Source organism: Pseudophryne corroboree, chromosome 1 (assembly GCF_028390025.1).
Source record: "Pseudophryne corroboree isolate aPseCor3 chromosome 1, aPseCor3.hap2, whole genome shotgun sequence".
Taxonomy (NCBI): domain Eukaryota; kingdom Metazoa; phylum Chordata; class Amphibia; order Anura; family Myobatrachidae; genus Pseudophryne; species Pseudophryne corroboree.
The window spans coordinates 662391665-662418569 of record NC_086444.1 but is presented as its reverse complement, the minus strand read 5'-3'; the positions used below and the strand labels follow the sequence as shown (position 1 = coordinate 662418569).

The 26905-nt window shown below is 49.2% G+C and overlaps 1 protein-coding gene across 1 annotated transcript in view; it reads right to left on the bottom strand.

Moving 5' to 3' along the window:
- The window catches only part of GNG10 (G protein subunit gamma 10), a 123436-nt gene extending 113511 nt beyond the window's left edge, over positions 1–9925 (bottom strand). The window contains exon 1 of the mRNA XM_063914685.1: positions 9844–9925. The gene's annotated coding sequence lies outside the window, so the exon portion shown is untranslated. The remainder of the gene's footprint in view (positions 1–9843) is intronic.
- Between the last annotated feature and the right edge of the window lie 16980 nt (positions 9926–26905).

Here is a 26905-nt window from a genome sequence, read left to right as displayed (position 1 = left end):
ATGACTCTGCATATATATATAGGTGACAGACCAGTCAGTCATACAGTTACCACTGTATTATACCCACTGATGTTCTCACTAAATTGTTGGGACAGCCTGTATTGCCTGCAAGAATGAAATTCGCTACATGAATATTATTTCTCAGGCTGCATCTATGATTAGATGTATTGTATCGAAAAGTACAGGCCAGTTCCCCTCCTTTACATGTCACTGACCTGTATCATTAAGATACTGTAGCAATCTGTGTTTATTTTCTTATAACACAGAGTTGGTATTTTGCTACTATGTTACTCTATCTCAGGTTAAATCTGTGCTTCAGATAGGATATATCAAGATGTGCTAACCGGTTCCCTTCCTTTATATATCACCAGTTAATATTTAAGGGCTGGTAAATATGCACTTAATTACTGATATAAAAGTGGTCAGGTCATAACTTTCACATGTAGGTACTATTGGCTAAATCAGCCTGGCAGTACTGCTATGATATTTAGTTCTATTAACAGATTGTGTTCTGAGTGTAACACATTGACTGGTAACCATCCATAACTACACAATACTGTTGATAGTGACAACGGCACATACTGGTCTGTTATTCATAATGCTCTCTGGGTGAATTACATACAATCTCATTGCTCCCTAACGACCAACACTGACTCTTAGAATTATATCTAGTAATCTCGTTTTATAAGGGTGTCAGTGGAGGTCTGATATGACTATCTTTCTAAATTAGAATCTGTACCATTGCTAAATTAGGAGTGTGGTAAGCCGCCGAAACGCCGACGTGCACGTTTCGCTGTATAGCTTTAACGAGGCTGGGAATTTGAATTGCAAGCTGCCAACTTCCCACAGAAAGGACGAATGTAACTTATATTGGGATGCGGTCAGGATCCTGACAGTTAGAATACTGATAGCGGGATCCCGACAGTCAGAATCCTCATGGATCCCAAAGGTAAGTACTGGCCTTCGGATTTGGGTTAGGCTGCTGGCATAGGGGGGTAGTTAGGGTTAGGCTGTGGGAAGCGGAGGTTAGGGTAAGGCTGCAGGAGGGGTGGGTTAGGGGTAGGGGTACAGTAAATATATTTACCGCTATCTGTTGAGATTCTGACTGTTGGAATCCCTACTGCTGGGATTTCGTACCCAACTGTTTCCCTGTTATCTGATCCTCTGCCACGCAACTGCATGGATCTTTTAAACACCTTTAAGAAGGTATTTCACTAAACTGGACGAGTAACGTCAGCAGAATCCGCCATATTGCAACTGAAGTAAAGGACTCCATCCTTAGGACAGTGTGCAGCCTTTACACCATGGGTAGAGAACTCAGGAAAATGAACAAATCCATTGCTCCAGTTATAGATTTGCCCCTCACTTTTTGGCTCCCCTTGAATTTTCAGAAGATTTATGGGCCTGATTCATGATTGTGTGGAATTACACAGCCGCAAGGAAGCAGCTGTGAAGTCTGTGTCATTAAAATTCGAATGCAACAGGAGGCGTCTGTAGGACATAGACACCTCCTATTTGCATTAGCAAGGATTCAAGTGCTGTGTCTGTGGACCCAGCCTGAGATCACCATCACGACCTTGTTGTGATGGTTTTAGGCACTGGCCAGCCTGCATAACCAGAAGCTTAAGCAGGCTAGCCATCAGATCAGAACACCAGGGTCCAGGAAGTCTGCTTCCGACAACTGCCTACAAAACAGAGACAACATGCCCCCATTTCGAAGAATGGTGTCAGGTGCCACTCCCATTCTGCCCCCCAAACGTTGCAGCATGTCAAACATGCTGCAGCTATCAGGGGGCTGCGGGCGATATCGCAAGATGCGTTCTGCACATGCACAGAACTTCTGGGTTTGCAAATATGAATTAGGAACTATTTACTTGATGTGGTGTACTGTGCTTCCTCTCTGTGTAATTAGGAAAGGAGGGGGTTAATAGTATGCTGCCTAGATATCAATGGCTCTTTTTCATCAGTTTTGTAAACAGAAGTGTAATGTACCTGGCGCAATACAGATCATATCCTGTCTGTGTCACTATACCATTTATCAGGGAGATGTTACTAGAAATTACATGAAAAACCGAGCCCCGCAGACATAACTCGATACAGTGCTGCGCGAACTGACAGGTCACTCCCGATCACTCCATTGAAATGAATAGGGAAGCACTTCTGTTCCCACGCTCTCAGCTAATCAGCACTTCCCCATTCATCTCAGTGGAAGTGATTGGGAGCGATTTGTCATTTCACACAGTATTGTACCGAGTGTACAGTGCTGTCCGTGTTGCTTGGGTTTTTGGTCTGTTATTTTCTGAAGACTTATGGATACCTGCTTGGATTGTAGAGGAGGTCTTTCAATGGTTTGGTAATTATGAAATTTATTAATAAGGGATTAAAACATTGTGTGCGTGTCCAGTTTTTATTTTACTATTTCCTATGCAGGTGTACTACAGGTTCCAGCGAGCCATTTATGTCCAGGCACCTGCTGTCTGCCTGTAAAGAACGATATTATTTTAAATTCTATAAACATTAACCCCACATTCACCGCCACCGTTGGGGTGGGTAATATCCCCGGGCTTTCAGCCTAGGGAGTCCTCGGAAGGGGTGATCCCTTTTTTTGAGGGATGGTTCTCACTTTCCTAGAAATTCCAGGCCTGGGCTGACCGGTTTGGGGCTGGTTAATTTTATGGCAGGGGGACCCCACACTGTGCTCTATCCCAGCAATATAGCATTATTACCCTGGCTGGTTCAGCCTGTTACTAATCATAGGAAAATAGGGGGAACCCCTCACAGCTTTTTCACAGACTTTTTAAGGGGGACCCCATACATTTTGGTAGAAAACTATTTTTTTACACCTAAAAAGCCTGCACAGATCATAATGATATTTGCAGTGCTTCTCTCAAATACATCTGCCAAAGGCAGGTCTGTGGTTTGGGCAGGGCCGGCCCAAGCTTAATTTTTTTGGTAAGCGAGTTTAGACTTTGGCGCCCCTTGATGGGATCAAATTTTAAAAGGGGTGTGGTCTCACAAGAATGGGTGTGGTCTCACAAGAAAGGGGTGTGGCCACACAATAGTACCCCCAAGGGTACAGGGAGTTAAGTGTGTGACTGGGGAGGCAGAGGTAAAGGAGATAGTGGGTGACTGAGGAGGCTGGGGTGACAGGGAGATAGTGTCAGGAAGCTCTGTCCCAGTGCTTTCCCTCCCCGGCTCCCAGGTGCACACTGACACACACACGTTACAGGGAGCAGGGACACAGACACACAGTGTACAGGGACCAGGGGCACACTGACACACACATACACTGTACAGGGAACCCCCACTCCCCAGGACGAAAAGTACAGTACCTCTGGTGTCTTGGAGTGGAACCTTCATGCGGTCAGTGGGGTTTGTGACCCGGCCAAATGCAGGACATGGCGCGCTTGCCAACCTGGTACCTGCCTACTGAGACCTGACACCACTACCCCCTGACACCTAGCACTGCTTCCCCCTAGACCTGTCACTCCTACCCCTTGATACCTGGCACTGTTGCCCCCTGAGACCTGACACTCCTACCCCCTGATACCTGGCACTGCTGCCCCCTAGACCTGACACTCCTACCCCCTGAGACCTGACACTGTTGCCCCCTGAGTCCTTAAACTACTTCCCTGAGACCTGTAACTGCTGTCCCTGAGACCTGACACTGTTGCCCCCTGAGACCTTAAACTACTAACCCCTGACACCTGGCACTGCTGCCCCCTGAGACGTGACACTAGCAGGTCCAAGCTCCAAGCAGCAGCAAGTGAGTCTGGGGCAGCAGAAGGAGAATCACGGAGGTCAGCACGGTGCCCGCGCATCTGCAGGCTCCACAAGTGAGATGTCCGAGCTGGGGCACAGACTGCAGCGGCAATGGGGGCACCCGTGCACTTTCCGAGCTCTAATCATGATAGCCGTGCACTCTGCCTGCCTCCTCCTGCTATCACTTTACAAATAGGTTGTGTCTATTTTACCTTCAGCTATGCCCGGTCACATGTCACTCGTCGTCACACACTCCCTGTCACCACCGAAGCTCCTCACGCTGGTCTCTGACAGGAGCCGCCACTGCCAGAGCTGGCGGTACGTATGCAGCATGGGCTCTCGGGTAGACTGGGGGTGTGATCCACTCCAGGCTGCCGGCGCCCTCCACACTATGGCGCCTAACTCAGCCGCGTACCCCGCGTAACGGGCGGGCCGGCTCTGGGTTTGGGCAGGTTTGCCATCGGGTTTTGGTTGTTTTAAAAACTGACCATTAGTAAAACAAATAATAAGAATTTACTCACCGGTAATTCTATTTCTCGTAGTCCGTAGTGGATGCTGGGTACTCCGTAAGGACCATGGGGAATAGAGGGGCTCCGCAGGAGACTGGGCACTCTAAAAGAAAGATTAGGTACTATCTGGTGTGCACTGGCTCCTCCCTCTATGCCCCTCCTCCAGACCTCAGTTAGGGAAACTGTGCCCAGAAGAGCTGACACTACAAGGAAAGGATTTGGAATCCAGGGTAAGACTCATACCAGCCACACCAATCACACCGTACAACTTGTGATAACTATACCCAGTTAACAGTATGAACAACAAATGAGCCTCATTAACAGATGGCTCATAACAAAACCCTTTAGTTAAGCAATAACTATATACACGTGTTGCAGAGAGTCCGCACTGGGGACGGGCTCCCAGCATCCACTACGGACTACGAGAAATAGAATTACCGGTGAGTAAATTCTTATTTTCTCTGACGTCCTAGTGGATGCTGGGTACTCCGTAAGGACCATGGGGATTATACCAAAGCTCCCAAACGGGTGGGAGAGTGCGGATGACTCTGCAGCACCGCATGAGCAAACTCAAGGTCCTCCTCAGCCAGGGTATCAAACTTGTAGAATTTTGCAAACGTGTTTGACCCCGACCAGGTAGCACCTCGGCAAAGTTGTAATGCCGAGACCCCTTGGGCAGCCGCCCAAGAAGAGCCCCCTTCCTCGTGGAATGGGCTTTTACTGATTTAGGATGCAGCAGTCCAGCCGCAGAATGTGCAAGTTGAATCGTGCTACAGATCCAGCGAGCAATAGACTGCTTAGAAGCAGGAGCACCCAGCTTGTTGGGTGCATGCAGGATAACAGCGAGTCAGTATTTCTGACTCTAGCCATCCTGGAAACATAGATTTTCAGGGCCCGGACTACATCCAGCAACTTGGAGGCCTCCAAGTCCCGAGTAGCCGCAGGCACCACAATAGGTTGGTTCAACTGAAACGCTGATACCACCTTAGGGAGAAATTGGGGACAAGTCCTCAATTCCGCCCTGTCCATATGGAAGATCAGATAAGGGCTTTCACATGACAAAGCCACCAATTCTGACACACGCCTAGGCGAAGCCAAGGCCAAATATATATATGACCACTTTCCACGTGAGATACTTCAACTCCACGTTATGAAGTGGCTCAAAACAATGTGATTTTAGGAAATCCAACACTACGTTGAGATCCCAAGGTGCCACTGGAGGCACAAAAGGGGGCTGAATATGCAGCACTCCCGTAACAACGTCTGAACTTCAGGCAGCGTCTTTCCTAGCCTTTAACAGCGTAGGAATCACTTCATCTGGAACGCCCTATTCCGTTAGGATCCAGCGTTCAACCGCCAAGCCTTCAAACGCAGCCGCGGTAAGTCTTGGAACAGACAGGGCCCCTGCAGTAACAGGTCCTGTCTGAGAGACAGAGGCCATGGGTCCTCCGGGATCATTTATTGTAGTTCTGGGTACCAAGTTCTTCTTGGCCAATCCGGAACTACGAGTATAGTTCTTACTCCTCTTTTACTTACTATCCTCAGTACCTTGGGTATGAGAGGAAGAGGAGGGAACACATCAACCGACTGGTACACCCACGGTGTCACTAGTGCGTCCACAGCTATCGCCTGAGGGTCTCTTGACCTGGCGCAATACTTTTGTTAGCTTTTTTGTTGAGGCGGGACGCCATCATGTCCACCTGTGGCCGTTCCCAACGGTTCACAATCTGCGTGAAGACTTCTGGATGAAGTCCCCACTCTCCCGGGTGGAGGTCGTGCCTGCTGAGGAAGTCTGCTTCCTAGTTTTCCACACCCGGAATGAACACTGCTGACAGTGTTAGCACGTGATACTCCGCCCATCGGAGAATCCTTGTGGCTTCTGCCAACGCCATCCTGCTTCTTGTGCCGCCTTGTCGGTTTACATGGGCGACAGCCGTGATGTTGTCTGACTGAATCAGCACCGGCTGGTTTTGAAGCAGGGGTTCTGCTTGCCTTAGGGCATTGTAAATGGCCCTTAGGTCCAGAATATTTATGTGTAGGGAAGTCTCCTGACTCGACCATTGTCCTTGGAAATTTCTTCCCTAAGTGACTGCTCCCCAACCTCGGAGGCTTGCATCCGTGGTCACCAGGACCCAGTCCTGAATGCCGAATCTGCGGCCCTCGAGAAGATGAGCACTCTGCAGCCACCACAGCAGAGACACCCTGGCCCTCGGGGACAGGGTGATCAGCCGATGCATCTGAAGATGCGATCCTCACTTGTCTAACAGGTCCCACTGAAAGTTCCTTGCATGGAACCTGCCGAAGGGAATTGCTTCGTAAGAAGCTACCATCTTTTCCAGGACTCGCGTGCAATGACGCACCGACACCTGTTTTGGTTCCAGGAGGTCTCTGACCAGAGATGACAACTCCTTGGACTTCTCCTCCGGGAGAAACACCTTCTTCTGTTCTGTGTCCAGAAACATGCCCAATATCAGCAGACGCGTCGTAGGAACCAGCTGCGACTTTGGGATATTCAGAATCCAGCCGTGCTGTTGTAGCACTTCCTGAGATAGTGCTACTCCGATCAACGACTGCTCCTTGGACCTCGCCTTTATAAGGAGATCGTCCAAGTACGGGATAATTATAACTCCCTTCTTTCGAAGGAGTATCATCATTTTGGCCATTACCTTGGAACACACCCTCGGTGCCGTGGACAGACCAAACGGCAACGTCTGGAATTGGTAATGGCAGTTCTGTACCACAACCTTGAGGTACTCCTGGTGAGGTGGGTAAATGGGGACATGTAGGTAAGCATCCATGATGTCCAGTGATACCATGTAATCCCCCTCTTCCAGGCTTGCAATAACCGCCCTGAGCGATTCCATTTTGAACTTGAACTTCCTTATATAAGTGTTCAAGGATTTCAAATTTAGAATGGGTCTCACCGAACCGTCTGGTTTCGGTACCACAACATTGTGGAATAGTAACCCCGTTCCTGTTGAAGGAGGGGAACTTTTATTATCACCTGCTGGAGGTACAGCTTGTGAATTGCCGCCAGTACTACCTCCCTGTCCTGGGGAGTAGCTGGCAAGGCTGATTTGAGGTAACGGCGAGGGGGAGACGCCTCGAATTCCAGCTTGTATCCCTGAGATACCACTTGTAGAACCCAGAGATCCACCTGTGAGCGAACCCACTGGTCGCTGAAGTTCCGGTGACGCGCCCCCACCGCACCTGGCTCCGTCTGTGGAGCCCCAGCGTCATGCGGTGGACTTAGTAGAAGCAGGGGAGGATTTTTGTTCCTGGGAACAGGCTGTCTGGTGCAGCTTTTTCCCTCTCCCCCAGCCTCTGGGCAGAAAGGAAGCACCTTTGATCCGCTTGCCTTTCTGAGGCCGAAAGGACTGTACCTGATAGTACGGTGCTTTCTTAGGTTGTGAGGGAGCCTGAGGTAAAAATGGCGATTTCCCAGCTGTTGCTGTGGATACGAGGTCCGAGAGACCATCCCCAAACAATTCCTCACCCTTATAAGGCAAAACCTCCATGTGCCTTTTAGAATCAGCATCACCTGTCCACTGCCGGGTCCATAATACCCTCCTGGCAGAAATGGACATTGCATTAATTCTAGATGCCAGCCGGCAAATATCCCTCTGTGCATCCCTCATATATAAGACGACGTCTTTAATATGCTCTATGGTTAGCAAAATAGTATCCCTGTCGAGGGTATCAATATTATCTGACAGGGTATCAGACCACGCTGCAGCAGCACTACACATCCATGCTGAAGCAATTGCAGGTCTCAGTATAGTACCTGAGTGTGTATATACAGACTTCAGGATAGCCTCCTGCTTTCTATCAGCAGGCTCCTTCAAGGCGGCCGTATCCTGAGACGGCAGTGCCACCTTTTTTGACAAGCGTGTGAGCGCCTTATCCACCCTAGGAGATATCTCCCAACGTGACCTATCCTCTGGCGGGAAAGGGTACGCCATCAGTAACTTTTTAGAAATTACCAGTTTCTTATCGGGGGAACCCCACGCTTCTTCACACACTTCATTCAACTCATCTGATGGGGGAAAAAACACTGGCTGCTTTTTCTCCCCAAAACCCTTTTTAGTGGTACCTGGGTTAATGTCAGAAATGTGTAACACATTTTTCATTGCCGTAATCATGCAACGGATGCCCCTTGTGGATTGTGTATATGTCTCATCCTCGTCGACACTGGAGTCAGACTCCGTGTCGACATCTGTGTCTGCCATCTGAGGTAGCGGGCGTTTGTGAGCCCCTGATGGTCTTTGAGACGCCTGGGCAGGCACGGGCTGAGAAGCCGGCTGTCCCACGGCTGTTACGTCATCCAGCCTTTTATGTAAGGAGTTGACACTGTCGGTTAATACCTTCCACATATCCATCCACTCTGGTGTCGACCCCGCAGGGGGTGACATCACACTTATCGGCACCTGCTCCGCCTCCACATAAGCCTCCTCATCAAACATGTCGACACAGCCGTACCGACACACCGCACACACACACAGGGAATGCTCTGACTGAGGACAGGACGCCACCAAGTCCTTTGGGGAGACAGAGAGAGAGTATGCCAGCACACACCACAGCGCTATATAATCAGGGATTTACACTAACACAAAAGTGATTTTTCCCTATAGCTGCTTTACATATACAGTTTGCGCCTAAATTTTGTGCCCCCCCTCTCTTTTTTACCCTTTGAGCCTGGAAACTGCAGGGGAGAGCCTGGGTAGCTGTCTTCCAGCGGAGCTGTGAAGAGGAAATGGCGCCAGTGTGCTGAGGGAGATAGCCCCGTCCCCTTCTCGGCGGACTTCTCCCGCTCTTATATTTATGTTATGGCAGGGGATTTTTGCACATATATAGTTTATTAGACTATATTATGCAGTGCCGTAACTAGCCATTTTAGCGCAGTGTGCAAGAAACGACAGTGCCCCCCCCCATGTAAGACAGGGGCAGTGCGCGCCTGCGACGTGCGAAAAATTTATAGGGGCGTGGCTTCACGGGGAAGGGGCGTGGCCACAAAATAATAGCAATTCATACTACGGTGCACAGTAGTCTACATTATTCAAATTACGCTGCACAGTAGCGCCACTACACCAGGTAGAGCCCCTTTTTACACATTACGGCAGCCAGGGCGTCCCCCTTTTTTACACATTACGGCAGCCAGGGCGTCCCCCTTTTTTACACATTACGGCAGCCAGGGCGTCCCCCTTTTTTACACATTGTGGCAGCCAGGGCGTCCCCTTATTTTACACATTGCGGCAGCCAGGGCGTCCCCCTTTTTTACACATTGTGGCAGCCAGGGCGTCCCCCTATTTTACACATTGCGGCAGCCAGGGCGTTCCCCTATTTTACACATTGCGGCAGCCAGGGCGTCCCCCTATTTTACACATTGCGGCAGCCAGGGCGTCCCCCTATTTTACACATTGCGGCAGCCAGGGCGTCCCCCTATTTTACACATTGCGGCAGCCAGGACCCCCCCTATTTTACACATTGCGGCAGCCAGGACCCCCCCTATTTTACACATTGCGGCAGCCAGGACCCCCCTATTTTAGAGAGAGAGAGAGAGAGAGATACTTACCTTCTCCCGCTGACAGGCTCCTCGTGATGGCAGGCATCTCCCTCTCTGTGCAGTGTGGCGTGTGCAGGCAGTTGAGAAGAAGGAGGAGGGAGGGGGATTGGAGCCGCAGCAGCGCTATTTGATTGGTAGTAAGCGCCGCTGCAGCATCCCCCTCTCCTTCTGTATTGGCTGCCTGGCGCTGCTTTGGATGCTGGGATGGAGGAACCGCATCCCAGCATCCATAGCAGCGCCGGGCAGCCAATACAGAAGGAGAGGGGGATGCTGCAGCGGCGCTTACTACCAATCAAATAGCGCTGCTGCAGCTCCCTGCTCCCCCTCCCTCCTCCTCCTTCTCTCCGCTGCTCGGCGCTGGTCTCTTCTACACAGCGCGCGCACACAGAGGCGGCATGTAATGAGTCAATTTGACTCATTACATGCCGCTGGCCGTTGCACCCCCAGGGCAACTGCGCTGTGTGCCAAGCCCCCTTGGCACACACGTAGTTACGGCCCTGATATTATGTGCTGTTCGCCATGTAAGGTACTCTAATTGCAGCCCAGGGCGCCCCCCCCCAGCTCCCTGCACCCATCAGTGACCGGAGTATGTGGTGTGCATAGGGAGCAATGGCGCACAGCTGCAGTGCTGTGCGCTACCTCAATGAAGACCGGAGTCTTCAGCCGCCGATTTCCAGGATGTTCTTCTTGCTTCTGGCTCTGCAAGGGGGATGGCGGCGTGGCTCCGGGACCGGACGACCGAGGCTGGGCTTGTGTTCGATCCCAAGCTAGCTGCAAGCAGGTAGGTTCGCTTCTCTCCCCTAAGTCCCTCGTAGCAGTGAGTCTGTTGCCAGCAGATCTCACTGAAAATAAAAAACCTAACAAATACTTTCTTTACTAGAAGCTCAGGAGAGCCCCTAGTGTGCAACCAGCTCGAGCCGGGCACAGATTCTAACTGAGGTCTGGAGGAGGGGCATAGAGGGAGGAGCCAGTGCACACCAGATAGTACCTAATCTTTCTTTTAGAGTGCCCAGTCTCCTGCGGAGCCCGTCTATTCCCCATGGTCCTTATGGAGTACCCAGCATCCACTAGGACGTCAGAGAAATTTATAGTCGTTTATGTTAAAACATTTATTGCTGATCCAGTGTTCTAAAACAGTGGTTCCCAAACTTTTTTGAAACACGGCGCACTAGAGTATCAGTATATTTACCACTGCACCCCTAGGCCAAGAGATTTTTGAGAAATTTAGAAAGAAATATTAAATTAAGTAAATTGTGTTTATGTTATTCTTACGTTCAGTTGTGTGGTGAGGAACAAGATTTGCTTCTGTTTGTCCACATATTTTATGACTGGCAGCCACCAGCACTGGTTTTGCCTATTACATTGACCATAAATGATTTGAATTGGTCCTGCGCCACCAATCCAAGGCACCCCAGGAAGCCTAGGCACACAGTTTGAGAACTACTGTACTAAAGTGTTTCTAAGTCAGATTTTTGGTAAGTTTTGACTTTACTAAACGGTTGGTTTGCAAAATCAACGGAATATCGACCAAAACCAACAAACCGATGCTTAGTAAATTTTGCCCTCAGTCTCATTAGGTGTCATCCACATCCCTAAGAGCCCAATCATACATACATGTGAAGATGTTCTGAGGAGCATGTGTGTAGAACTAATTAATAAGGGATTAAAACATGTAAGGGGCATATGATCTGGCAGAATATATAATAGAAGATCCAGACTCCCTGGCTATACCAACTGCTTGAACAGCAATCCATATATGCACTTCTTCCTATGACTTATGGATCACAGAGAATTGCAGTGCCTGCTGCATCACGTTGTGACTGTAAATTGTGTGGTTTCCATCACCACAGCTGCCGCAGACTCACATTCCTAGGTCTCACTGTATTAATATTTGAACAGTAATAATTTATTACAAAAAGGAGACAACAGACAAAACCTCAGTGTGTGCAATTAACCCTTTAATGTCCCGAGATATGATTCATGAGGAACAATTACCACTCTGTCTGCACTTAATTGTAACAAAATTCAAGTGACTATCACCTCCTCCTATGAGACCTGATTAATATCTGCATATGAAGCTATCCCAGTGTTCCTGCACCACTACCAATGCCTACATACATTCACTGGCTGGTAAGTTGTATGACACCCCGCTCCATGATAACCAGTGTGTGAGTACATCTGTACCTGCTATCTTTCAATAAAAGTAACTTGGCTCTTCATAGTTGGGAGTCACATGCTGGTTTGTGCCTACATAACGAACACCTGCACAAACATCATTTTTCAAAACATACATCCACCAGTGACCTCCTGGCGGACCATGGGGCCAGGGCAGCCATCAGGGGGGACTGTAGTCCTGGGCCCTTACTGAGAGGGGGGCCCACCCCTGGCTTCTACCGCCAATACCTGAAGAGCTGTACAACAACAGCGGGCTGATGCGCAGGGAAGACTTCTTAATACAAGCTCTCCCTGTACATCAGCTCTCTGTGAATTGTTCCTGCAGATTCGGAACGCTCCACCTATATGTGACATCACATAGGGATGGAACGGTGTTGCAGAATTTTTTTTGTTGTTGGGGGGGCTGTCTGTTTTGTTAGTCACGGGCCCCACAATTTTTGATGGCAGACCTGCTTGGGGCTAATACAGGGGTGGTTGGAGGAGTCATAACTGTTGCTTAATTGGAAGCAGCTGAAATGTACTAGTATGGTAATGCAGCAGGAGGCATCTGAAATAAGTAGATGTCTCCTGCTTCCACTAATGATCCATGCTGCATCCTATGGACAAAGCATTGTATCACCTGCAACATCATCAGCCAGCTGCATGATCCACGGGGTCACGCAAGCCAACTGCCGCAGTTCCTACAGAGGCCAGGAATATCCCCATCTGCCAACGGATATCCTGGTCTCAACACTCCACCCCCAAACATCTGCAAACTATCATCTAGTGATGTCTTCTGCAGCCGTAATACATCAAACCACTGCATGTGCAGTACAGGTCCTGCGCGTGCACAAAGTACCGAACATTGGTACTATTCACTATGGACACTATTCACTAGTGGACCCATCTGAGATGTGTTTGCATTCTCCCCGGGTCCTGCATAGTGCGCACGTGAAGGACCCGCATTTCAGTTATGCGGACGTCTTTGTCTCATTGACAGGAAGAGGCATTTGCAGGGCGGCATTGTGATGGCAGTGACGCGGCATTGGATCGGCGTAGCACCGAAAATGTGGGCCAGTTCGGGGCAGCTGCGTGACGTCATACGTGGCCGATGCAACCTGAAAAATGAACGCCCTGCACCTGCCTTAAATAGCAAAACTGCAACTGAAGCTGAATGATGGCTTATGTGCCTCAGATCTGAGGGAGTCGAATCTCCAACGTCTGTTTTACTACTTGACAGTAGCAACTATCCAGCCTCTTTGAATGTGTGGGTGTGCACATTCTTCCTGGCTAATCGCAGCACACCCCTATCTGGGTTTTTTGTTGGTCCATTGCATTACACACCCATTTGACCGACCTATTTGGCAGGAAGACGCTTAACCAACATTCATTTATCAGGATCATGTGAAAAAGGAAGCAAATGTATTTGACATTTGAGGGAAGAGGTAGCTGAAGGGCTGGCATGACTTATTAGGTATGTGCTTCTTGGTCTAGCCACTTCCCCTACAATACTTATAGCACACTGCCTGCATCTGCAAGCAGTCAGTGATTACACTTTTGGAGTAAACAATGTTTCAGTGGGATGAGGTCATGTAATCACCACTTAGAGCCCCGAGCGATCAAAAGCACGACAGTCGGAATGCGAGTAACAGGGACCATTCACACTTGTGGGTGTCCACGACACCCATACAGTGGGAACAGAACCTGTTATTCACATGCCGACTTTCAGGCTCTGTTGCGCCCCCCCCCCCCCCCCCCACCCCACCAGCATTCTGCGGTCGGTATGCTAACCTCCGGAATCCCCACCACCGGTCTCACAGCCCCAACCCATTTCAGTCATGTAATTATTCCACTCCTAGTAAATAGAATTTGTTGGCAAAAATAATAGTTCTGCCCAAAACACAGCCTTGTATTTCGGAGGAATATTCCCTTTCAAGGATCCGAGTTAAGGGTTTCATCATAGGAAGTAGCTTTTTCACTATGCATATTAAACTGCTTACAGTCAATATTAATAAAATGCTATTTATTTATTTTTTGTTATTGCAGCCCTCATACACCCCATCAGATCATAGTCTCCATAGTCCTGCACAAGTGTACAGTGCTGTATCAGTCATCCTACCGGTTTGCACACTTCCCGAAATGCTCAATGGGTGGATGAGTAATGACTAGAGTTAAGAAACACTGTTTAATAATTAATATTGCTTACAAACAGAAAACGGATTACATTAATCTACGCGAAATACAACATGGACATTAACTAAAGTCAAAGTTTTCAAATCTGAACCATGAAAGTAAAAATAAGAATTTACCCACCGGTAATTCTATTTCTCGTAGTCCGTAGTGGATGCTGGGAACTCCGTAAGGACCATGGGGAATAGCGGGCTCCGAATGAGGCTGGGCACTCTAGAAAGATTTAGGACTACCTGGTGTGCACTGGCTCCTCCCACTATGACCCTCCTCCAAGCCTCAGTTAGGACACCGTGCCCGGACGAGCAGACATAATAAGGAAGGATTTAGAATCCCGGGTAAGACTCTTACCAGCCACACCAATCACACCGTACAACTCGTGATACAATATCCAGTTTGACAGTATGAAAACAACTGAGCCTCTCAACAGATGGCTCAACAATAACCCTTTTGTTAACAATAACTATTTATAAGTATTGCAGACAATCCGCACTTGGGATGGGCGCCCAGCATCCACTACGGACTACGAGAAATAGAATTACCGGTGAGTAAATTCTTATTTTCTCTAACGTCCTAGTGGCTGCTGGGAACTCCGTAAGGACCATGGGGATTATACCAAAGCTCCCAAACGGGCGGGAGAGTGCGGATGACTCTGTAGCACCGAATGAGAGAACTCCAGGTCCTCCTCAGCCAGGGTATCAAATTTGTAGAACTTTGCAAACGTATTTGCCCCTGACCAAGTAGCTGCTCGGCAAAGTTGTAAAGCCGAGACCCCTCGGGCAGCCGCCCAAGATGAGCCCACCTTCCTTGTGGAATGGGCCTTTACAGATTTTGGCTGTGGCATGCCTGCCACAGAATGTGCAAGCTGAATTGTACTACAAATCCAGCGAGCAATAGACTGCTTAGAAGCAGGAGCACCCAACTTGTTGGGTGCATACAGGATAAACAGCGAGTCAGATTTTCTGACTCCAGCCGTCCTGGAAACATATATTTTCAGGGCCCTGACAACGTCTAGCAACTTGGAGTCCTCCAATTCACTAGTAGCCGCCGGCACCACAATAGGCTGGTTCAGGTGAAACGCTGACACCACCTTAGGGAGAAATTGGGGACGAGTCCTCAACTCTGCCCTATCCATATGGAAAATCAGATAAGGGCTTTTACATGATAAAGCCGCCAATTCTGACACTCGCCTGGCTGAAGCCAAGGCTAATAACATGACCACTTTCCACGTGAGATATTTCAGATCCACGGTTTTTAGTGGCTCAAACCAATGTGATTTTAAGAAACTCAACATCATGTTGAGATCCCAAGGTGCCACTGGAGGCACAAACGGGGGCTGAATATGCAGCACTCCTTTTACAAAAGTCTGAACTTCAGGTACTGAAGCTAGTTCTTTTTGAAAGAAAATCGACAGAGCCGAGATCTGTACTTTAATGGAGCCTAGTTTTAGGCCCATATCCACTCCTGCTTGCAGGAAATGCAGAAATCGACCTAGTTGAAATTCCTCTGTTGGGGCCTTATTGGCCTCGCACCATGCAACATATTTTCGCCATATGCGGTGATAATGCGTTGCCGTAACATCTTTCCTGGCCTTAATAAGCGTAGGAATGACTTCTTCCGGAATACCCTTTTCCTTTAGGATCCGGTGTTCAACCGCCATGCCGTCAAACGCAGCCGCGGTAAGTCTTGGAACAGACAGGGCCCCTGCTGTAGCAGGTCCTGTCTGAGCGGTAGAGGCCACGGGTCCTCTGAGAGCATCTCTTGAAGTTCCGGGTACCACGCTCGTCTTGGCCAATCCGGAACCACGAGAATTGTGTTTACTCCTCGCTTTCTTATTATTCTCAATACCTTTGGAATGAGAGGCAGAGGAGGGAACACATAAACCGACTGGTACACCCACGGTGTTACTAGAGCGTCCACAGCTATCGCCTGAGGGTCCCTTGACCTGGCGCAATATTTTTTTAACTTTTTGTTGAGACGGGACGCCATCATGTCCACCTGTGGTTTTTCCTAACGGTTTACCAGCATCTGGAAGACTTCTGGGTGAAGTCCCCACTCCCCCGGGTGGAGGTCGTGTCTGCTGAGGAAGTCTGCTTCCCAGTTGTCCACTCCCGGAATGAACACTGCTGACAGTGTTAGTACATGATTCTCCGCCCATCGGAGAATTTTTGTGGCTTCTGCCATCGCCATCCTGCTTCTTGTGCCGCCCTGTCGATTTACATGGGCGACTGCCGTGATGTTGTCTGACTGGATCAGCACCGGCTGGTGTAGGAGCAGGGATTTTGCTTGACTTAGGGCATTGTAGATGGCCCTTAGTTCCAGAATATTTATGTGAAGGGAAGTCTCCTGACTCGACCATAGTCCTTGGAAGTTTCTTCCCTGTGTGACTGCCCCCCAGCCTCGAAGGCTGGCATCCGTGGTCACCAGGACCCAGTCCTGTATGCCGAACCTGCGGCCCTCTAGAAGATGAGCACTCTGCAGCCACCACAGTAGAGACACCCTGGTTCTTGGAGACAGGGTTATTAAGCGATGCATCTGAAGATGCGATCCGGACCACTGGTCCAACAGGTCCCACTGAAAGATTCTGGCATGGAACCTGCCGAAGGGAATTGCTTCGTAAGAAGCCACCATCTTTCCCAGGACCCGCGTGCAGTGATGCACTGATACCTGTTTTGGTTTCAGGAGGTCTCTGACTAGAGATGACAACTCCCTGGCTTTCTCCTCCGGGAGAAACACTTTTCTCTGGGCTGTATCCAGAATCATACCCAGGAACAGTAGCCGTGTCGTCGGAACCAGCTGTGACTTTGGGATATTCAGAATCCAGCCGTGCTGGTGCAGCACTTCCTGGGATAGTGCTACTCCCACCAACAACTGTTCCTTGGACCTCGCTTTTATTAGGAGATCGTCCAAGTACGGGATAATTAAAACTCCCTTTCTTCGAAGGAGTATCATCATTTCCGCCATAACCTTGGTAAATACCCTCGGTGCCGTGGACAGTCCAAACGGCAGCGTCTGGAATTGGTAATGGCAATCCTGTACCACAAATCTGAGGTACTCCTGGTGAGGATGGTAAATGGGGACATGCAAGTAAGCATCCTTGATGTCCAGGGATACCATGTAATCCCCCTCGTCCAGGCTTGCAATAACCGCCCTGAGCGATTCCATCTTGAACTTGAATTTCTTTATGTATGTGTTCAAGGATTTCAAATTTAGAATGGGTCTCACCGAACCGTCCGGTTTCGGTACCACAAATAGTGTGGAATAATAACCCCGGCCTTGTTGAAGTAGGGGTACCTTGATTATCACCTGCTGAGAATACAGCTTGTGAATTGCCGTTAGCACCGCCTCCTTGTCTGAGGGAGCAATTGGCAAGGCAGATTTTAGGAACCGGTGGGGTGGGGACGCCTCGAATTCCAGCTTGTACCCCTGAGATACTATTTGCAGGATCCAGGGATCCACCTGTGAGCGAACCCACTGATCGCTGAAATTTTTGAGGCGACCCCCCACCGTACCTGGCTCCGCCTGTGGAGCCCCACCGTCATGCGGCGGACTTGGAAGAGGAAGCGGGGGAGGACTTTTGCTCCTGGGAACCTGCTGTTTGTTGCAGCCTTTTTCCCCTACCTCTGCCTCTGGACAGAAAAGACCCGCCTTTTCCACGCCTGTTTTTCTGGGTCCGAAAGGACTGAACCTGATAAAACGGCGCCTTCTTAGGCTGTGAGGGGACATGGGGTAAAAATGCTGACTTCCCAGACGTTGCTGTGGAAACTAGGTCCGAGAGACCATCCCCAAATAATTCCTCACCCTTATATGGCAACACTTCCATGTGCTTTTTAGAATCTGCATCTCCTGTCCACTGGCGAGTCCATAAGCCTCTCCTAGCAGAAATGGACAATGCACTTACTTTAGATGCCAGTCGGCAGATTTCCCTCTGTGCATCTCTCATATATAAGACTGAGTCTTTTATATGGTCTATGGTTAACAGGATCGTGTCTCTGTCTAATGTGTCAATATTTTCTGACAGTTTATCTGACCAAGCAGCAGCGGCAGCACTGCACATCCAAGCTGACGCAATAGCTGGCCTAAGTATAATGCCTGTGTGTGTGTATATACAGACTTCAGGATCGCCTCCTGCTTTCTATCAGCAGGTTCCTTGAGGGCGGCCGTATCCGGAGACGGTAGTGCCACCTTTTTAGACAAACGTGTGAGCGCTTTATCCACTCTAGGGGGTGTTTCCCAACGTGACCTATCCTCTGGCGGGAAAGGGAACGCCATTAGTACCTTCTTAGGAATTACCAATTTTTTATCAGGGAAAGCCCACGCTTCTTCACACACTTCATTTAATTCATCTGATGGGGGGAAAACTACGGGTAGTTTTTTCTCTCCAAACATAATACCCTTTTTAGTGGTACCAGTAGTTATATCAGAAATGTTTAACACCTCTTTCATTGCCTCAATCATACAGTGAATGGCCTTAGTGGGCATCAGGTTTGACTCATCGTCGTCGACACTGGTGTCAGTATCAGTGTCGACATCTGGGTCTGCTTGAGGTAGCGGGCGTTTTAGAGCCCCTGATGACCCATGCGACGCCTGGGCAGGCACGAGCTGAGAAGTCGGCTGTCCCACATTTGGCATGTCGTCGATTTTCTTATATAAGGAGTCTATACGTGCACTCATTACTTTCCATAAGCCCATCCACTCAGGTGTCTGCCCCGCAGGGGGTGACATCCCTTCTAAAGGCATCTGCTCCGCCTCCACATCATTATCCTCATCAAACATGTCGACACAGCCGTACCGACACACCGCACACACACAAGGAATGCTCCGAATGAGGACAGGACCCACAAAAGCCCTTTGGGGGGACAGAGTGAGAGTATGCCAGCACACACCAGAGCGCTATATAATGCAGGGACTAACTGAGTTATGTCCCCTATAGCTGCTTTTTATATTATATATGTATTGCGCCCAAGTTTAGTGCCCCCCCTCTCTGTTTTTACCCTGTTCTGAAGTGTAGACTGCAGGGGAGAGCCAGGGAGCTTCCTTCCAGCGGATCTGTGAAGGAGAAATGGCGCCAGTGTGTCTGAGGGAGATAGCTCCGCCCCTTTTCCGCGGCCTATTCTCCCGCTTTTTTCTGGATTCTGGCAGGGGAATTTACCACATATATAGCCTCTAGGACTATATATTGTGGTATTTTTGCCAGCCAAGGTGTTTTTATTGCAGCTCAGGGCGCCCCCCCCCAAGCGCCCTGCACCCTCAGTGACCGGAGTGTGAAGTGTGCATGAGGAGCAATGGCGCACAGCTGCAGTGCTGTGCGCTACCTTGGTGAAGACTGAGGTCTTCTGCCGCCGTTTTTCCGGACCTCTTCTTGCTTCTGGCTCTGTAAGGGGGACGGCGGCGCGGCTCCGGGACCGAACACCAAGGACTGGGCCTGCGGTCGATCCCTCTGGAGCTAATGGTGTCCAGTAGCCTAAGAAGCCCAATCCGGCTGCAAGCAGGCGAGTTCGCTTCTTCTCCCCTTAGTCCCTCGCTGCAGTGAGCCTGTTGCCAGCAGGTCTCACTGAAAATAAAAAACCTAAAACTATACTTTCTTTCTAAGGGCTCAGGAGAGCCCCTAGTGTGCATCCAACCTCGGCCGGGCACGAAATCTAACTGAGGCTTGGAGGAGGGTCATAGTGGGAGGAGCCAGTGCACACCAGGTAGTCCTAAATCTTTCTAGAGTGCCCAGCCTCCTTCGGAGCCCGCTATTCCCCATGGTCCTTACAGAGTTCCCAGCATCCACTAGGACGTTAGAGAAATGCATTTTTAGGTGTTAGTCTAACTTTCCAAGGCGGCACTGTTAAAAAATAATTACATATTACCTTAATCCGTTACATAGAAATCCTTCCACATTTGTAGGACAGCTTCCTGATGGGATCTGATGCAGATCAAAAAGCTGTCTGTATTGCTTGTGACATAACTAGCCTTGTCCACGTGTATGATTCAGTTAATCCAATGTATGCAAGTGTGCCTAGGTGTCAGCCACCAAAAAAGTTATTTAATTCACAATGTTCAGCTGCATATATGAATAGTTGCTTTACTTGTTCTTTGACTCCTGATATAAGGTGAATTGCTCTATTGTAAATATCACCTTTAAATTTAAACCAAATGTATATCTCTCTATATATGTATATATTTTTCATATAATGCCATAAGCTGCCCTGTCTGTGTTATGTGCAATGGAAACCGGGCACCACCCATTCAGTGACAGGACAGGACAGATAAAGTAGTGGACAGCAGAACAGCCAGGGGGCAGGCACAATTTACATGGATTTATGTAGATTATTATAATAAGATTTTACTTACCGGTAAATCTATTTCTCGTAGTCCGTAAAGGATGCTGGGGACTCCGTAAGGACCATGGGGAAGAGACGGGCTCCGCAGGAGACATGGGCACTTTAAGAAAGAATTTAGTTCCTGGTGTGCACTGGCTCCTCCCTCTCTGCCCCTCCTCCAGACCTCAGTTAGAGAACTGTGCCCGAAAGAGATGGACAGTACGAGGAAAGGATTTTTGTTAATCCAAGGGCAAGATTCATACCAGCCACACCAATCACACCGTATAACTTGTGATAACAATCCAGTAAACAGTATGACAATAACATAGCATCAGTTCACGCCCGATGCAACAATAACGTAACCCTTATTGAAGCAATAACTATATACAAGTATTGCAGAATAAGTCCGCACTTGGGACGGGCGCCCAGCATCCTCTACGGACTACGAGAAATAGATTTACCGGTAAGTAAAATCTTATTTTCTCTAACGTCCTAGAGGATGCTGGGGACTCCGTAAGGACCATGGGGATTATACCAAAGCTCCCAAACGGGCGGGAGAGTGCGGATGACTCTGCAGCACCGATTGAGCAAACATGAGGTCCTCCTCAGCCAGGGTATCAAACTTATAGAATTTTGCAAAGGTGTTTGTACCCGACCAAGTAGCAGCTCGACACAGCTGTAGTGCCGAGACCCCTCGGGCAGCCGCCCAAGAAGAGCCCACTTTCCTAGTGGAATGGGCCTTGATCGATTTAGGTAACGGCAATCATGCCGTAGAATGCGCCTGCTGAATCGTGATACAGATCCAGCGAGCAAGAGTCTGCTTTGAAGCAGGGCCGCCAAGCTTGTTGGCTGCATACAGAACAAACAGTGCTTCTGTTTTTCGGACTCTAGCCGTCCTGGCTACATAAATTTTCAAAGCCCTGACCACATCAAGGGACTCGGAATCCTCTAAGTCCCGTGTAGCCACAGGCACCACAATAGGTTGGTTCATATGAAAGGACGAAACCACTTTTGGCAGGAACTGAGGACGTGTCCGCAATTCCGCTCTATCCATATGGAAAACCAGATAGGGGCTTTTATGTGATAAAGCCGCTAATTCAGACACTCGCCTAGCCGAAGCCAGGGCTAATAACATGACCACCTTCCAAGTGAGATATTTCAACTCCACCGTTTTCAGTGGTTCAAACCAGTGTGACTTTAGGAAGTCCAAGACCACATTAAGGTCCCAAGGCGCCACCGGAGGCACAAACGGAGGCTGAATATGCAGTACTCCCTTAACAAAAGTCTGAACTTCTGGGAGAGAAGCCGGAATACCTTTTTCCGCTAGGATCCGGCGTTCAACCGCCATGCCGTCAAACGCAGCCGCTGTAAGTCTTGGAACAGACAGGGTCCCTGTTGCAACAGGTCCTGCCTTAGAGGAAGAGGCCACGGATCTTCCGTGAGCATTTCCTGCAGATCTGGATACCAGGTCCGTCGTGGCCAATCTGGAACAACGAGGATTGTTCTCACTCCTTTTCTTCTGACTATTCTCAACACCTTGGGTATGAGAGGAAGAGGAGGAAATACATAGACGGACCGGAACACGCACGGTGTCACGAGGGCGTCTACCGCTACTGCCTGAGGGTCTCTGGACCTGGCGCAATACCTCTGTAGCTTTTTGTTGAGGCGGGACGCCATCATGTCTATCTGTGGCAGTTCCCACCGACTCACAATCTGTGCGAAGACTTCTGGATAAAGTCCCCACTCTCCCGGGTGTAGGTAGTGTCTGCTGAGGAAGTCTGCTTCCCAGTTGTCCACTCCCGGAATGAACACTGCTGACAGTGCGCTTACATGATTCTCCGCCCAGCGAAGAATCCTGGTAGCTTCCGCCATTGCCGCTCTGCTCCTTGTGCCGCCTTGGCGGTTTACATGAGCCACTGCGGTGATGTTGTCTGACTGGATCAGAACTGGTTGGTCGTGAAGTAAGGCCTCCGCTTGACATAAGGCGTTGTATATGGCCCTTAGTTCCAGGATGTTGATGTGCAGACAAGTCTCTTGACTTGACCAAAGACCCTGGAAATGTCTTCCCTGTGTGACTGCTCCCCAACCTCGGAGGCTTGCGTCCGTGGTCACCAGGATCCAATCCTGAATGCCGAATCTGCGGCCCTCGAGAAGGTGAGCACTCTGCAGCCACCACAGGAGCGACACCCTGGCCCTGGGGGACAGGGTGATCAACCGATGCATCTGTAGATGTGATCCGGACCACTTGTCCAACAGATCCCATTGGACAATCCTCGCATGGAACCTGCCAAAGGGAATGGCCTCGTATGAGGCCACCATCTTTCCCAGGACTCGAGTGAATCATGCCCAAGAAAGGCAGACGAGTCGTAGGAACCAACTGCGACTTTGGGATATTGAGAATCCAGCCGTGTTGTTGTAACACTTTCAGTGAAAGAGATACGCTGTTCAGCAACTGCTCTCTTGATCTCGCTTTTATGAGGAGATCGTCCAAGTACGGGATAATTGTGACACCCTGCTTGCACAGGAGCACCATCATTTCCGCCATTACCTTGGTGAAAATCCTCAGAGCCGTTGAGTGACCAAACGGCAACGTCTGAAATTGGTAATGACAGTCCTGTACGGCAAATCTTAGGTACGCCTGATGAGGTGGATAAATGGGGACATTAAAGTACGCATCCTTTATGTCCAGTGACACCATAAAATCCCCCCCTTCCAGGCTGGCGATGACCGCTCTTAGCGATTCCATCTTGAACTTGAACCTCTTCAAGTATAGGTTCAGAGATTTTAAATTCAATATGGGTCTGACCGAACCGTCCGGTTTCGGAACCACAAACATGGTCGAATAATAACCCCTTCCCTGTTGAAGGAGGGGAACCTCGACCACCACCTGCTGAAGATACAATTTTTGTATTGCATTTAACACTATCTCCCTCTCTAGGGGGGAAGACAGTAGGGCCGATTTGAAAAACCGGCGAGGAGGCACCTCTTCGAATTCCAGCTTGTAACCCTGAGACACAATTTCTATTGCTCAGGGATCCACCTGGGAGTGAACCCACATGTGGCTGAAATTCTGAAGACGCGCCCCCACTGGCCCCGACTCCGCCAGTGGAGCCCCAGCGTCATGCGGTGGATTTTGCAGAGGCCGGTGAGGACTTCTGTTCCTGGGAACTAGCTGTATTGTGTAGCTTCTTTCCTCTGGCAAGACTTTCTTGTTTCTTTGTAATCGAAAGGACTGCATTTGATAATGCGGTGCTCTCTTAGGCTGTGAGGGAACATAAGGCAAAAAATTTGACTTTCCAGCCGTAGCTGTGGAGACCAGGTCCGAGAGACCTTCACCGAACAATTCCTCACCCCTGTAAGGTAAAACCTCCATATGCCGTTTTGAGTCGGCATCACCTGTCCATTGCAGAGTCCACAGGACCCTTCTGGCAGAAATCGACATAGCGTTTATTCTAGAACCCAGCAGACTAATGTCTCTTTGAGCATCTCTCATATAAAGGACAGCGTCTTTAATATGCCCCAGGGTCAATAAAACAGTATCCCTATCTAGGGTATCAAACTCCTCTGATAAGGTATCAGTCCATGCCGCTACTGCACTACAGACCCAGGCCGACGCGACTGCCGGTCTGAGCAAGGTACCTGAATGTGTATAAATGGACTTCAGGGTACCCTCTTGTTTGCGATCAGCAGCATCCTTGAGGGTAGCCGTATCCTGGGACGGCAGGGCTACCTTTTTGGATAAGCGTGTTAAAGCTTTGTCCACCCTAGGGGAGGATTCCCATCGTAACCTGTCCGTTGGCGGGAAAGGATACGCCATAAGAATCCGTTTGGAAATCTGCAGTTTTTTATCTGGAGATTCCCAAGCTTTTTCACATAACTCATTCAGTTCGTGTGAGGGGGGAAAAGTTACCTCAGGTTTCTTTCCCTTATACATATAAACCCTTGTGTCAGGGACAGGGGTTTCCTCTGTGATGTGCAAAACCTCCTTAATTGCTATAATCATATATCGGAGTGATTTAGCCAACTTTGCATCATCGTAATCGACACTGGAGTCAGAATCCATGTCGGTATCTGTGTCAACAATTTGGGATAGTGGGCGCTTATGAGACCCCGACGGTCCCTGCGACATAGGATCAGGCACGGGTTGAGACCCTGACTGTCCCAATGCATCAGCCTTGTCTAATCTTTTATGCAAGGAATTTACATTATCATTTAAAACCTTCCCTATATCCATCCAATCAGGTGTCGGCGCCGTCGGCGGAGACGCCACATTCATTTGCTCCCGCACCTCTCCCACATACCTTTCACATCAGACATGTCGACACAAGCGTACCGACACCACACACACAGGGAATGTCCTTTCTGAAGACAGTTCCCCCACGAGGCCCTTTGGAGAGACAGAGAGAGTATGCCAGCACACACCCCAGCGCTATATAACCCAGGAATAACACAGTAACTTAATGTTAACCCAGTAGCTGTTGTTTATATACTTTTTTGCGCCTAATTATGCGCCCCCCCTCTCTTTTCAACCCTCTTCTACCGTGTATCAGCAGGGGATAGCCTGGGGAGCTTCCTCTCAGCGTGCTGTGGAGAAAAAATGGCGCTGGTGAGTGCTGAAGGAGAAGCCCCGCCCCCTCGGCGGCGGGCTTCTGTCCTGCTTAAATTTTATTTCTTTGGCGGGGGCTCCTACATATATACAGTGCCCAGCTGTATATATGTGTTCATTTGCCAGAATGAGGTCCCAAATGCTGCCCAGGGTGCCCCCCCCCTGCGCCCTGCACACTAACAGTGACCGGAGTATGTGTAGGTGTGTGGAGCAATGGCACACAGCTGCAGTGCTGTGCATTACCTCCAGTGAAGATCACGAAGTCTTCTGCCGCCTGTGAAGTCTTCTTGCTTCTCATACTCACCCAGCTTCAGTCTTCCAGCTCTGCGAGGGGGACGGCAGCGCGGCTCTGGGATGGACGGCGAGGGTGAGATCCTGCGTACCGATCCCTCTGGAGCTAATGGTGTCCAGTAGCCTAAGAAGCAGGACCTAGCTTCAGAGAGTAGGGCTGCTTCTCTCCCCTCAGTCCCACGATGCAGGGAGTCTGTTGCCAGCAGAGCTCCCTGAAAATAAAAAAAACTAACAAAAAACTTTCTATCAGCAAACTCAGGAGAGCTCACTGAAAAACACCCAGCTCCTCTTGGCACAGAATCAAACTGAGGTCTGGAGGAGGGGCAGAGAGGGATAAGCCAGTGCACACCAGGAACTAAATTCTTTCTTAAAGTGCCCATGTCTCCTGCGGAGCCCGTCTCTTCCCCATGGTCCTTACGGAGTCCCCAGCATCCTCTAGGACGTTAGAGAAATTAGGATACACTACAAAGCCAGTAATCCTATGTACTTGTTTTTTTGCCAAATTAAAATGTGACCATCAAGTTGTGATTTTAAGATTTCAAAATTAAATGGTAAAAAAGATACTGCAAACTCCACTTGGAATTTGAATACGTTTCATTGTCAGTACTTTTTGATCTTTACAATACAGAGTTAGGTGCGCCAAGTGGACAAGTTCTATTTGTTTAAGAGGAATGATGTTGTTGTAATGACACTCAGACTAATTGTTTTAGCTAACAAAAGTGTTTTTTTATTTAATTATTTTAGCCAAAATGAGGGGGATGTTGGAGGGAGAGGGGAGTGGAAAAAATGGGGGGGGGGGGGGGGGGAGATAATAAGATTTTACTTACCGATAAATCTATTTCTCGTAGTCCGTAGTGGATGCTGGGGACTCCGTCAGGACCATGGGGATTAGCGGCTCCGCTGGAGACAGGGCACAAAACTAAAGCTTTAGGATCAGGTGGTGTGTACTGGCTCCTCCCCCTATGACCCTCCTCCAAGCCTCAGTTAGGATACTGTGCCCGGACGAGCGTACACAATAAGGAAGGATATTGAATCCCGGGTAAGACTCATACCAGCCACACCAATCACACCGTATAACTTGTGATCTAAACCCAGTTAACAGTATGACAAACGTAGGAGCCTCTGAACAGACGGCTCACAACAAATAACAACCCGATTTTTTTGTAACAATAACTATGTACAAGTATTGCAGACAATCCGCACTTGGGATGGGCGCCCAGCATCCACTACGGACTACGAGAAATAGATTTATCGGTAAGTAAAATCTTATTTTCTCTGACGTCCTAAGTGGATGCTGGGGACTCCGTCAGGACCATGGGGATTATACCAAAGCTCCCAAACGGGCGGGAGAGTGCGGATGACTCTGCAGCACCGAATGAGAGAACTCCAGGTCCTCTTTAGCCAGGGTATCAAATTTGTAGAATTTTACAAACTTGTTCTCCCCCGACCACGTAGCTGCTCGGCAGAGTTGTAATGCCGAGACCCCTCGGGCAGCCGCCCAGGATGAGCCCACCTTCCTTGTGGA